Source organism: Carassius gibelio, chromosome A22 (genome assembly GCF_023724105.1).
Source record: "Carassius gibelio isolate Cgi1373 ecotype wild population from Czech Republic chromosome A22, carGib1.2-hapl.c, whole genome shotgun sequence".
In the NCBI taxonomy this organism is placed as follows: domain Eukaryota; kingdom Metazoa; phylum Chordata; class Actinopteri; order Cypriniformes; family Cyprinidae; genus Carassius; species Carassius gibelio.
Genome location: NC_068392.1, coordinates 13,932,264 through 13,947,001, shown reverse-complemented (window position 1 = coordinate 13,947,001; position 14,738 = coordinate 13,932,264). Strand labels below are relative to the sequence as shown.

The following is a 14,738-nucleotide window of genomic DNA, read 5'->3' as shown; positions in this document are numbered from 1 at the left end:
AGGTAAAGAAGAACCCAAAGATCACTGTGGCTGAGCTCCACCAGTTGGCTCTTTATGGCAGAGTGGCCAGACAGAAGCCTCTGCTCAGTGCAAGACACATGAAAGCCCCCATGGAGATTTCTAAAAAAACATCTGAAAAACTCTGGTCTGATAAGACCAAGATATAACTTTTTGGCCTTAATTTGAAGCGGTATGCATGGAGAAAACCAGGCACTGCTCATCACCTATCCAATACACTCCCAACAGTGAAGCATGGTGGTGGCAGCATCATGCTGTTGGGTGGATGTTTTTCAGCTGCAGGGACAGGACGACTGGTTGCAATCAAGGGAAAGATGAATTCACAACAACTCTGTGACTGTTCTTGAATGGCCCAGCCTGAGCCCTGACTTAAACCCAATCTAGCATCTCTGGAGAGACCTGAAAATGGCTGTCCACCAACGTTTACCATCCAGCCTTACAGAACTGGAGAGGATCTGCAAGGAGGAATGGCATATATATATGCATGTGTGTGTGTGTGTGTGTGTATACAGACACACTGGAGTATATCAAACAAGTAGCCCTTGAGACTATTTTATCCCTTCATGGGGCCCTCAGTCACAAAAAGGTTGGAGAACCCTGTTCTAGATCTTCTCTGCTGCCCTCTGCAGGTCATTCTTCATAGTTCGTAATGAGCTATCAGTGAAAAAAAGTTTACTGTCTACATCATCCTCTTCCTCAATAAATAATAAAAAATAATAATTCTCTTTCTCACAGACTAGATAAAAAAAAATGTATTAGCTAATTACTTAATTCAAGTAGTTAGTAGTATATTCTCTAAAAACACATCTTAGTGTCATTACCTTAGGTATTTCACCGGAAAACAAGGCAAAAATACTGTATATGTGTCATACAAGGTGGCAAAGAGCATTTGCGACTTTTTTACCTGAAGGTTATTAACAGAACATTTATTTACAGTACAAACAGCACATTTCCTCAGTCAACATCCTTGTTGGTCCTGGATCAACACCCCTGTCGACCAATCACATTTTATGCTCTGGTTTACTGATATAGGTTATGATTGGGTTAGAGCTACAGGCTTGCATTTGCATTTTTTAGCGGCATCTAGCGGTGAGGTTGTAAATTGCAACCAACGGCTCAGTCCCACGCTCACCCCTTCCCCTTTACGGTGGCTGATGCAGGTAAAGACAGCAGAGAGCAATGAGATTTCTTTACAAAGGTAAATCAAGGAATCATATTTACTTAATTATACAATACATCGATGGTATTGTAAATGCATTGGTACAGTTGTGAGACTCTTTCAGACTTACCTGATTATCATGGACACAACCAGCTGGGGATAATTCAAATAGCCAACATGGAACCCAATCAAGCCCACATCATGCCTACATTGACCTCACAGTGCAATGTGTTCTGTGGTCGCCAAATGTTATCAATATATGGTAGGTTTTAGATGACTATATTGACTATTTGACTTATTTTTTTCAACAGAGTATCAAACTCCTAGGCTTAACCACAAAATAGTCATTTATCTTTCTCAGATTTACTTATACTTTTTTATTTACTTACAATATATTCAAGACCTCTGACCTTCTACTGAATTTTCACCTTTATTAATATTAAACATGATTCTGACTAACTGTATCTGAAAACCCTCTGTCATGTCTAGACTTTAATTTATCAATAACAGACATGGCAACAGCTTAGTTTTCTTTCTCAATTCTTTCGTTAGACCAAAAAGTATTGAGCTAGTTCACTGAATAATTAAGTCTGATATCTAATAATAAAAATAAGATGCTCTTTTCAGCAGGCATGCTTGTAAAATTTGATCCAATAATGAAATGATGAAATGAACAGCAGTAAATTTAATAAATGAGTAAATGTACTCAGACTTACATGATTATGTGATTCAAGCTTCCTGCCGTAAAACTCTTTGGGAAAACACATCGTGTTCTTCAAGTCAAATGTTCTCTTATACTGTACAGTATGTCCCTGCTGGGAGAGAGAGAGAGATTTCAATACAACAAGGAAACACAGCCTGGCTTTTGCACAAATTTGCCTTTCAAATAGATTTAAATAATTCATAATTAAAAACTTGTTCTACAACAAGAAATTACCTGTATTCTTTTTCTTATAGCTGAGCTCAATCCCTAAAGGTGTTCTCTCTTGTTTTGATCCTGACAGATTGTTCAGTTCTTGTGAGACTCAAAGATAATATTGACTGACGTTCTCTTGGGAGGAGGAACTCATAGAGACTGAGGGAATCTGTCAGATGATGAGAAGTCAAGTGGACAATTACAGTCTGTTTTGTGGTCATCAGATCACCAAGACATCCTCATTCTCTGCAAAGGAACTAAAAGAAACAGAAAGCAACAGTTTCACACGCACAGTCTTGTCTTGAAACTGCCCTTCAAGCGTTTGTTTATAGGATACAATATCAGCATGAAGGTTTGGTTGCTAGTTTTAAAGCAGATGAACTTTCTGAATTCAAATATCCAGTTTTTTAAAACATTTTAAAACACTTTTTCTTGTTTATTTGATAATTAGGAAACATTCTAGTTCACTATTCTTCAAAGATGAGAATTTTACTTCTGAATCAAGTAAAATTTCAACATCCAACTAAATGTTTCAGGTATAAACATTTCATGGACAATGCTAACATTTTGTGAAACGGAAACGTTTTGAAGACCAGGTGACTTTGAACAAATGTTTTTATAATGTTACTGGGAGAATGATTGTTTTTAACCTTTTTCATTGTACAGCTATGTACAGTCAATCTGACATACTTTGTGTTGATTTACACTCATTTTTATGTTTTTTATTAACAGATCTGAATGTAACAGTTACTCTTATCATGACATCAGAACTTTGACCTGAAAAAACTAAAACCATGAACTTGTTGAAATATGAAAACAAGCTATTGTTGTGTCTGGATGTTTTTCTGATCTCACTGTCTCACTGTCTCATCTCACTGTCCTTCCAGCTTCAGAATGAAGAGATCAGATGAGATGTGATCATGATCGGGCTGAAAAATGTCAAAGGCAAAGATGACATCTACAGTAGAGTTGTGGGATTTGAGCAATGTGGAGCTGCTTGTTTGCAAATGTCTCATGACATCATGGAACACGAAGATATCAGTATCACAAAAATAAATAAATGAGAGGTCTAAAGAATTTTCAACTGGGGTTTGTGTTTTTTCTTGATGTGAAATAATATAATAGTTCAAAACTTTTTTCTGTATAGAACACATTTTAAAAAGTATTTCATTCCTGATTGGTGCAACACTACTGGCTTTCATGCTGCAGTATTATGGGGTTGGTTAACCTAAATTAATGGAGCAACACACTTATGATCAGTATTTAGGATTCAGATGAGATCAGTGAATTAGAACACTGCATCATATATTAGAATCACCTGATCACATTCTGTCTTGGATTGTATTTTTTTTTTTTTTTTTTTTTTTTTTGCTACTGCAAACGTGTTTTATAAACAGATTCAGCAGCCAGAGAAAACTAAAATATACAAGTCAAGGTCAGATGAAGACTGATCACTAAAAGCAGAAGAGCATCCAAGTGCCATCATTCAGTATGTGGTCCAGATCTGGAACTAAACAATGTTGCTGTCAGGGATTATTTCTATTCTTTCCGACAACAAAGCATGTGAACGTGACGAGCTGGTAATCACGGCTTCAGAAATGGGAAGTAGGACATTTCTGATAGCATGTACAAGACAGTTTTTTTATTATTCCATTCATTCACCTGACACCTAAGATCAAATATTTGAAGTGATATTAGGTATGAACATTATTGGCTTTCTCTCTACACTGGCATCAGGTAAAACTAGAAGTGTATATACATACACCTGTTAGACTGGAAATCTAACATGGACAACATATGCATCTACTCCATTAGAGATGTGTGTACCTTTAAAAAAAAATGGTATCTATTATAGCATCTTAATTGCGCAAGGCTTAAATGTTGTAATTGTTGTTAAGACATATTGCCTTTTTTACTTAATGCCTTGAGTAAGTGTAGAGGAAGTGAACCTTTAATATTACTTTCTGTGACAAGAGTAAATTTTTAGCATACTATCTGTGGAATTCAGAAGACAAATCTTCAGTCCATTCTTGGAAATGTGTTGAGTTTAAGATGACTGATGGCATCAGTAATGTTCTCCAAACAGAGACAAATCACACATTCAAGTCTGTCCCACTAATTGCAGAACTACTGTATCAAAAAAAAAGTGTTGTTCAAAAGAGAAACCAGTGACTATGGCTTGCAGAAAGTAGAGCACAAAATTGCAACACTTTATTGTAGAAGAGATGATAGTTACTTCAAGACTTTAGTTTGAGGTATTAAGATGCACTTTAAAGTGACGTGACATTCAGCCAAGTATGGTAATCCATACTCAGAATTCATGCTCTGCATTTAACCCATCCAAAGTGCACACACACAGCAGTGAACACACACACCTGAAACACACCCGGAGCAGTGGGCATCATTTATGCTGCAGCTTGGGCAACATTTGTGGATAAGTGCCTTTCTCACCTAAGTCGTAGTATTGCCGGCCCAAGACTCAAACCCACAACCCTAGGGTTAGGAATCAAACTCTCTAACCATTAGGCCACGACTTTTTGACTTTTTACAATTCACAGCCTGACTTCAAAATGATCTTTTAAACTGTATATGTGGCATCTCCAAGAAGGATGTTAGTCGTATTAAGACTTTTAAACAGGTTGAGTTTAGAAAGATTAACATTTTAACCCAACAGACATTAAGATTTCATCTTAATTTATTTGCTATAGTGATCTAATTGTATGCTGCTTGACTGTATACTGCGCCATTTTATTTAGTACTTCAAAAATATACAGTAGATTCATCCATTAAGAGTAACCTGTTTGTCACAGCCTTTCGTTACTTTGTATTAGTTTCTCTGTTCATGGACTTGTTCTATCTTCGCGCCACATATTAGTTGTCATTGTTATTCATTTAATTTTCACAAATGTTTGTCTTTAATTCTATCATTTGCCCTATATTTAAGTTGTTCTAGTTCATCCTTTTGTATGGCTAGTTCACACTCTTTAATGAATCTGAGTTGTATTTTTAATCAGCTTTCATTATCTTCATCTTCTGACCTTTTAGAAAACCGTGTCATTAACCTGTGACAATATAGCAGTTAGCTTCCATACTACCTTAATATAAGCATGTGTTTTTGATGATCTGATATTTGCCTCAAAATGCACTAAAGCATACCTGTGTGCTATTGTACAATTTAGTTTTTTAAAGTGACCACTCAAATTAAAATGTAAAAGTTTAACAACGTGAAATTGAAAATGACTAGCTTAACAAAAATGGTTCATGTGGCCTCCGCATTAATGATGGTATTTAATGTGACATTTTCTCTAAAAGACAGAAATATCAGCTAATTTTGACTGGCTAGAAATAAATTTGAATGACCAATTATGGTTTATATTTTGTGTGTTCTGTTTTTATATTGTTGTTGTTTTTGTATATTATTTACATTTTTATATTATACTGTATCTTTTGCATGCCAATTAATTATGTATGTTTTATATTAAAAAGCAAAATTACTTATCATTATCACTACATAATCCACACACCAGCCTATAGTTTTTTTTTTTTTTTTTTTTTTTTTTTTTTTTTTTTTAATATAGGACAGCTCCTATATTACTGAGCAAATGGAATATAACTAGAAGTTTGAATCTTTTACACACCTTTGATGAAGAACTGTTCTTGATTGGTGATGCTGGAATACATCCTTCTTGATTCTTCAATAGGAAAATGTTTTTGTTTTGTAAAAAGGAATTTTATTTTTGTTTAGCCACAGTCTAAAAAGTTTAGCCTCAGAAAGACCTTTCTTTCTCATCTTCTCTGTTAGACTGAATCAAGTATAGAAGATGAAGAAATCGTTGATGGAACCAATTTTGAAATAAAGTCTAACAGCAGTAAAACTTGAAAACAGAGGAGGTCTAATAGCTCAGATGAAGTCTATGCAGATGCAATTGTCTGAAATTTTTTCTCGATTTAACAGGAAAAATATATTTAAGAAAATCATTGCACTGCTCTGTGGTTAGGTAATTAAGCCTAGTGATTGGTTGGGTTAGATTATTTATTGTATATTAAACAATAGTCTTGGATTAGAAACCCCACTATTAATGATTGTAGAATAAAACTTTTGCAATTTTAAAGAATTCTGGTGCTCACTCAGATGCTGGTCATACATAAATTTGTAAACTATTGGACAGATTTCCTATATTGTTGCTCCAGCTGCCTACGAGCAGCCTTAAGCTCACGTAGTACAGATGTTGTCACGATCATTAGCTGGAGTGCCCATGAACTTCAGTAGAGGGAACTCTACTCAGGACTATTCCACTCATCAACCACCATATGTCACCATATCACTTGGACACTAGCACCTCTCATACTGTTGCACCACACCCGAACTGCATCTCCCATGAGTCACTGCAGCACTATCACCTTGCCACACCTGCACCTCATTCATCAGCTAATCTCCTTTGCACACCTGCAACTCATTTACAAACACATATAAGCAGCACTCACACACAGACACTTGGTGAGAAGAGAGGAAAAGATGGTTGAGAGTGGAAAAAAAAAATTCAGAGGAGAGTGGGAGAAATGAGATGTGCAAGAAGGAAAAGGAGAGAAGAGACTATTATATCTAGACTTAGATTTGGGCACACAGTGTTAAACTGCACTTTATTTAAAATAGGTAAGCATAACACTGGAAGATGTGAATACTGTGGGCAACAAGAGACAATAGAACACATCATGGTGCACTGTAAGAAATATGAGGGAAAAAGATGGCAAATGATCCGAAACATTAGAATGGAAAGAATAAATTTTGATTTGGTAGAAATTCTTAGAAAAAAACTCAAGAGATAAGTGCTATGGAATCGTTTTTCATTATCTTAGATGAATCAATATGACTGAAAAGATTTGAGTCTTAATTTGTTTTGTTGATTCAATTTAGTTTTATTTTGTTTTGAATAAAATTAGTAGTCATTCAGATCCACACTCCATACCAGTTGGTGGCGGTAATGCACCTTTTCATTTTGTGCCAACCACCAAGAAAAACTCCAGAAAAGAAAAAAGACACTTGGCGAAGTCTTGTTTAGCCCCGTCTAGCATTTCTGAGCATTTTCCCTGTGTTTTTCCCGTGTCTGACCTTTTGGATTGTGTATTTTGACTCTGATTCTCTGCTGCCTGCCACAACTTCTGCTTGTTTCTGTTTTCAATTCTGGATATCCCTGACATACCTGATGCTATTCCTGAATTCTGCCTGTCTGACCATTCATAAATGAAGCACTGCAATTGGATCCGAACCACTCTGACTCCCTTCATAACAGAAGACTTCACCAAACCAGGATCCAGAAGTGTATCCAGGTCAGTCATGCATCCAGCAGCACAGATTGTGTCTACGTCAAGGAGATTGCTCCATTGAGGACTATGTGATGGACTTTGTGTAACTGGCTCATTCAACATCTATGGACGAGATGTACCACATGATATTTTTCAGAGGAGGCCTAGCTGAACCGCTGCAATCAATTATGCCACTGCACGATCCAAACTGGAAACTGAGTTTTACATAGATCTGGCAGTTCAACTAAGTGGCTCTGCCTTTACTGTGGGTGTTGTGGACGAGGAACACCACAGTCCTGCAGTATCTCCCACTCCAGAGTGTCTTTCCAAGATGGCTTCCAGTCCAGAAACTTGTGACGTCTTGTTTAGCCCTGTCTAGCATTTCTGAGCGTTTTCCCTGTGTTTGTTTTTCCCGTGTCTGACCTTTTGGGCTGTGTATTTCGACTCTGATTCTCTGCTGCCTGCCCCGACTTCTGGTTGTTTCTCTTTTCGATTCTGGATATCCCTGACATACCTGACTCCATTCCTGAATTCTGCCTGTCTGACCATTCTTAAAGCACTGCAATTGGGTCCGAACGACTCTGACTGTCTTCATAACCGATGTATACCATTTAGAAGACCTCTTAAAAGAAACAACACATTTCTTCATGGGGGGCAAACTCATCCAAAATAGATGTAAAGGCAGCATTATATTAGTCAATTGAGGTCACAAATGGTAGTTCACTGATAGTGTATATACAAAAGTGTCTAGGTCAATATCTTGCTTTTTCTAAAACAAATGACATGCTCCTTGGTTGTCTATGCCAGTCAATAGTACGGTGGCCGAGACAGCTCAACATGCTGTAAATTAAACGCATGCAAATTGCAAAAACATCAGCAAGTGAAGAAAACATCTCCATCAGTTTGACAACACAAGTGTTGCAAATCATCACAACACATACATATACGAAACGCGCTACAAGAAAATAATCACAACACTTGCATATAACGAAACATGTTGCAAATACTTCACAACACATGCATACAACGAAACGTGCTGCAAGTACTTCAACACATATAAATTAAGAAACGCTGCAAATCCTCACAGCACATACACATTTAGAAACAATTAAAGAAGCATTGCAAATTTATTTTGATTAACATTGAAATTATATTTAGTTGAGGAAATTAAAGTTAGCCATCTAAAGTAACAATTTACATTTATTAATGTAATTATTCAGCTTATTTAAGCTAATAATATCCAAAAGATAAAGGAATCATGCTGTTTTTTTAACTATATGACTATAAAACTATATAAACTATAAAAGAAAAAAAATTCTCCAGGTTACAAATGTAACCTTTGTTCCCTGAGAACAGGGAACGAGACAATACGTCATCGACGTTATTGGGAACGCCTCAGGCGTGACAGGTGTCTGAAATCAAATATCAACTCACAGCAATCATGCTGACCGGCGACAGCCGTGAATCATCAGCTTGAATGATGAGCGTGCGACCTGGATATATAAAAAGGGCGCCTTGAAACCATGACAATATCCTTTTGTCTGAAGGGACTGTTTGGCAGGCAGGCCCCGAGGCATGGCTGGGAGACGTATTGTCTCGTTCCCTGTTCTCAAGGAACAAAGGTTACATTTGTAACCTGAGACGTTTCCTTTCGAAGGGAACTTCGACAATACGTCTTAACAGGCCTCCTCTGAGGTGGGTCGCAACATTGTGGAACATACACTTGGACAAAACTATAGGGAAAGTTTTTAATAGTATGGTTCCAGCAGTATTCGTTAAAGTAGCAGAATAGACTCGCTATCAGCTAGTAGGCTCGACCAGGCCTCCCTGTTAGGCGAGCCCCCAGCAGCAGTCACATCCAGCTGATTAGACTGTTTCAGGTAGTAGGCCTCTTCAGGCCTCCCTGAAGGTGGGCTCCCACATTTTGTGGTAATCAGGTAGTAGGCTTTACAAGGCCTCCCTGAGGGTTAAATCCTACATACTGTGGTAACTAGGTGGCAGGCCCCGCAGGCCTCCTTGAAGTTGAGTTCCCGCTTTTTTGAACTATCAGGTAGTAGGCCTCACAAGGCCTCCCTGAAAGTAAGCTTTCCACTTAGGGTGGTTTTCTGGTAACAGGTAGTAGGCCTCTCTAGGCCTCTCTGTAAGTGAACTCCCACATACTGTGGTTGTCAGCTAGTAGGCCTCACCAGGCCTCCCTGGAGGTTTAGCTCCCACATACTGTGCATTTCCACTAAATAGCATGTTTTTTTTCAGGTAGTAGGCCCCTCCAGGCCTCTCTGTAAGCGAGCTCCCGTGTTTTGTGGTTGTCAGGTAGTAGGCCTCACCAGGCCTCCCTGGAGTTGAGTTCCAAATGACTTTCAGTTTCCACTTAAGGTGGTTATCTGGTAACAGGTAGTAGGCCTCTTTAGGCCTCTCTGTAGGTGAACTCCCATATATTGTGGTTATCAGGTAGTAGGCTTCACCTGTCGAGCGATAAGCTCAACGGGCAGAGTGGAGCCAGCTTTAGAGGCCCAAATTTCTCTGTTCGGCACGGTCTGATGAACTGTCACTTCGCAGAGGCGAAAGATGGCCTAACCCTGCCAGACTGATCCTACCTCATCTACCACCCTGCATTACTATATCACCCCTGAATGGAGAGAAAGGGGCGGGCCTTGGCCAACAACTCCCATTTAAGGGAGGAGGCTGAAATCTAGGGGAGGAAGCCTAACACATAATGAATGCGGCAGCTATACTAAGCAACACGCCTCCAATATCCCTAGCATAGCCTAGGCCAGCTACAGAAGCGGCTCGGGTGAGTCGGGTGACCTACAAGCATAGATCTACCTGAGGGCTCGGAGTCGCCACAGCCTACTTGATTGAGAGGCTGTGAAACACTCAGCCTACTGAAACCTTACAGAGCTCAGGGAGCGAGTACTCAGGATACTAGTGTCACAAACCGATAGGCAGGACATCTATCTGAAGATCTATCTGAAGCACCAACGTCAGTCTAAACCTAAAGCAAAAAAGGTCTCCTTTTTTCTTTTTTTTTTTTAGGAAGACGAACTAATCTACCCCTGGGTGGCTAATAGCCCTGAGGCTAAATAGAAATGAGCGGTGGCCCACCACGCAAATAAAATGTTATCACATACTCAGCACGGAAGCCAAATCTTCTTTGAGCTTCTCCCTAATTCATTCTAGCCACCAACTGGGGGAGGCTTCAGGGCCCTAAAGTCCAATACTTTAATTGCTCCTCTAAGAATCACCCCCTAGGTCTATATATGTAACAAGGTCTGTAGAGAAATACAAATCAGTGTTAGTTATACACACAGAATTTTTAAAAACCAAAAAGTTCACCTGCGGCGTGCGGAGTGAAAACTCGCCAGAGAGTTCTCAATGAATATGGAGTCCACCACTTTTACATGCCTAAAAGAGGCGCTCACATCAACCAGTTGCTACAGCGGGCCATCAGAACATAGTTCTCATTATAAGGCCCATCCCCAGGGCTGGTGTAACGTAAACGCCTGGGGAGTCAAGAAGAAGGAGAGGGCTGGTAGAAAAGGCCCTCCAGGGAGATCAAGCCCTACTTCCGCTGAGTGTTGCTGCGCTTGTGCTGAATGACCTCCCTTAAGTCCCACTTCTTGCGGGAGGCTTGCCTCCTCTGTGTCCTACTCCTCCATGAAGGGGGTGCAAGAGAGGCGACACTAGCCCTCTGGTCCTGTCTACGGTCCTCAGACCAAGACGGACCAGGTCCTCCCGCCTGCCTGGGCTGGGGCCCGGATCTCATCTGTATACAGGTCTTAAATGCGGCTGAGCGAGCCTTCGCCTCCCTAAACTTTCCAACCACCGCCTCAGCGGAGGTGCCAAAAAGTTTAGCATGTGAAACTGGTGAATCAAGGAGAAGGGATTTTTCTTTCTCCCCGATATCAGCCAAGTTGAGCCACAGATGCCTCTGTGTCTGTGCAGTCTGTTTAGTGGCCCGGAGAGACAAATCTATGGTCCGGCGCAACTCAGCGACTGCCTCAGGGGACAGCCCTGCCCCCTGGTCAAGATCCTGCAGCAGGTCAGCTTGGTAGGCTTGGAGCACTGCCATGGTATGAAGGGCAGCACCAGCCTGACCTGCTGCCATGTACGCTCTGCCATTCAAGCAAGCCGTGGTTTTAAGGGGCTTGGATGGCAGAGTCGGAGCTTTTAGTGTTGACACCCGCCCACATACGAGATAGTTCGCAAACGTCTCGTCAATGGGCGGCATCGACACATAACCATACTAATATCAAACAGGTTTAAAAAGATCACAGCATCTGACTGTTCAGATCACGTTGTTGAAATGCTCATACTTAAAAAAAAAAAAAAAAAAAAACACTTCCAAACCTTCCAAACCATAAGATCTCAATTCTGGCTGCCAGATACTGTATATCCAGAGATATTGTTGCAGACTTCGTAAATCTGTCTGCAACAACAAAGTCCCACCAAATGTCATGTAGTGTGAACTTTCCTTAAGAGGATAGAATGTTTTTATTATTATTACTATTATTTAATTATTTTAAATTACAGTATTTATCCTATACTGCAACATGTTTCTAACACATCACTGAGGAAGTGACTGCAAATTTGACATTTATTTTCTTCTCTGACCAACAGTACCGCCGTGTATGCAGTCTGCATAGGGCACCAACTCCCAGAGGGGGCGCCATCCCAGTTGCTTAAAAATAAAAATAATAAATAAATAAAAATAAAATAAACATGCGCCATCCTCCCATCCACGCTTGCGACCGCTCGCACATGTTTGTGGCTGAATGTTCATAATTGATAGATGGACGTCTATGCCCGGATAAAGGACATCAGCAGTCTGGCAAAGAGAAAAGAAAACTAAAGAAAGTAAAAAATAAATAAATAAATAAGTAAATAAATAAATAAAAGCGTTAAGTTGGCTTGACGTTGGACGTTCGAGAGTCTCAAATTTAGGGACCGTCTCTAAAGTTACATGCGATGTTGTACTATATTATACACTTTTCTAACGTCAGTAGAATTTGAGGAGAATGAATTGCAGTCATAAAACAACTGTAATTGTTAATCTAGGTGTCAGCTATAATGCAAAATTGAACTGAATGTTTGATAATTATTAAAATAAACTGTAAATCATATGTAAATTATGCTACTTTTTCACATGGACTCAAACGCAAATTTGAAGCTCAATAGCATTTGGGGAGAAAGACTTGCAGTCATAAAACAATTGTAATGTGTTCATTTAGGTGTCAGCTACAATGCACACCTTACACATTTTTAATATATATTAAAATAAATTATAAATCTTTTAGTTAATAACAAGGCCCATTTATCACTTTTAGGCACATTCCTGTGAAAGTTTTTTTAATTTTTTAATTTTTATTTTTCTTTCAGGTTCCCTTAAGAAAATTACCCATGGTTTTAACAATAACACCATTATTCTTGTAGCCACAGTAACTGCAAAGTAACCATGTTTTTGTTACTTCAAATAATAATTTACAAAGAAGTATTAATATACTGTAATATAAATTATAATAAGAATTTATTAAAACAGAAAGACTTAAAATGCATTATATCAATTATATTGATTCAGATTTCTCTTGGCACAGCGATTAGAAGACGTAAAATTGTCAGGCAGTTTGCTCACATCACATGACATCTACGTCATCAAGCTCAGTTTGAGTCTGCGCAGTACGCTCGACCCACAGGAAGTGCGTGCTTCCAAATAACTTCACTTGTCTCTGTTCAATCAAGGCGGCAAGGATGTCGACCGGAAGTTGAAGTCGGCCGGGTGCCGACATCTTGTAGCAGAACTTCACTTGCGTTAGCATTGCCATTGACTCCTATTCATTTTGGCGTCACTTTGACAGCCAATAACTTTACACCTGAGGTGTTTAAAGACTCCATTTGTCCATTATTTATTTCTAAAGATACACGACAATGTATAAAGGGCTCCATTACCTTCTATGTTACATTATGGCCCCGTAGAAACAGTTTTTTGTAAAAATAGGCTAACGATTGCGTCATAACCACTCAACTCTCTGTCACATTACCGTACAGACAGGAGGAGAAGCTCGCAGGCAATTAACTTAATATGGCGTACTGGCGTTACATTTTAAAATACAATACAAAATAATTAATCAGAATACTTACTCCTGCTCACTCACGCCAAAGAACTCCCCGCTCAAGCTCGCCGTCTCTGCAAGATTAACGATGGCAGTTTGCACGCACAGCTACTAGAAGATTTACATCTATCAGACAGGTTGCTGACATCATCAAGCTTAGTTTGAGCCTGCGCGTCAGAAATGGAAGTGCTAAAAAATGCTAAAAATGGGCTTCACTTGTCTCAATTGAGTTCCAATGGGGTCGCTGTGTCCATTTCTTTTACTGTCTATGGTTGAATTCAATGGGGTCGCTGTGTCCATTTCTTGCAGGTCTCAGGTTCACAGCCCACCCACTCAGCCCCGCCCTCGGTTCGTCCCCTCTATCTGCACTGTGCTCTGCCCAATTTTCAGCATTTTCAAATATTGCCAGTGGGTGAAGTCATGCTCTGACCAGGGGTTTAGTTACCCTTTAATGGAGATAATCACAGAAATTACATAAAGTCATTACTCAGATGTTAAAGTGGGGGTGAAATGCTCGTTTTCACTCAATATCCTGTTAATCTTGAGTACCTATAGAGTAGTACTGCATCCTTCATAACTCCAAAAAGTCTTTAGTTTTATTATATTCATAAGAGAAAGATAGTCTGTACCGATTTTTCCCGGAAAAACATGACCGGCTGGAGGCGTGACGTGTGGGCGGAGCTAAAGAATCACGAGCGCCAGTAGGCTTTTGCGTTCGAAATGCAGGGAACAAACAAAAAAACTTGCACAACTCCGTTGATGCTCTGTAAAAATAAACTCCATCCACTGGTCCCTTAATGCTGTTTTTTTTTTTTTGGTAATCTGTGCAGGGTTGTCTTGCCCTGGCAACCAAAAACACACTCCTTTTGTGACATTTCGCGACGCTCTCGCTCTGATCAGTGAATGTCTGTTGTGCTCTCAGTGCTCTGCTATACGGGAGCGCGCACTCTTCCGGCAGAAGTGCCTTAGGACTCATATAAGGAAATTCCGCTCCATCTAACGTCACACAGACCCATACTCGAAAAAAAACTTTCCGAAACTTGTGACAAACCGGAAGGAGTATTCAAACGTACAACTTAATTTTTGAAACTTTGTCCATGTTTAGCGTGGGAATCCAACTCTTTAACAGTGTAAAAAACTCAGTATGCATTAAATAGCATTTCACCCCCCCCCCTTTAAAAATGATAACAATTTAGACATGTTTATTGGATGCGCTTGATTACTTTTCCTGTGG

The 14,738-nt window shown here is 39.4% G+C and overlaps 1 protein-coding gene and 1 long non-coding RNA gene across 9 annotated transcripts in view; one reads left to right on the top strand and one right to left on the bottom strand.

The window, feature by feature from the left end:
• The window catches only part of LOC127943188 (uncharacterized), an 83,344-nt gene that overhangs the window by 50,815 nt on the left and 17,791 nt on the right, over nt 1–14,738 (bottom strand). For 2 of the 3 annotated variants that reach the window (XR_008149591.1, XR_008149590.1), the window contains 2 exons: nt 2,115–2,350; nt 1,894–1,992 (listed from right to left, as the gene is read on the bottom strand). This is a non-coding gene — a long non-coding RNA (uncharacterized LOC127943188). The remainder of the gene's footprint in view (nt 1–1,893; nt 1,993–2,114; nt 2,351–14,738) is intronic. The other variant, XR_008149592.1, reaches the window with a different exon arrangement.
• Nucleotides 1–14,738, top strand: part of LOC127943178 (CD276 antigen) — a 75,231-nt gene that overhangs the window by 45,581 nt on the left and 14,912 nt on the right. The gene's annotated exons all lie outside the window — the stretch shown is intronic.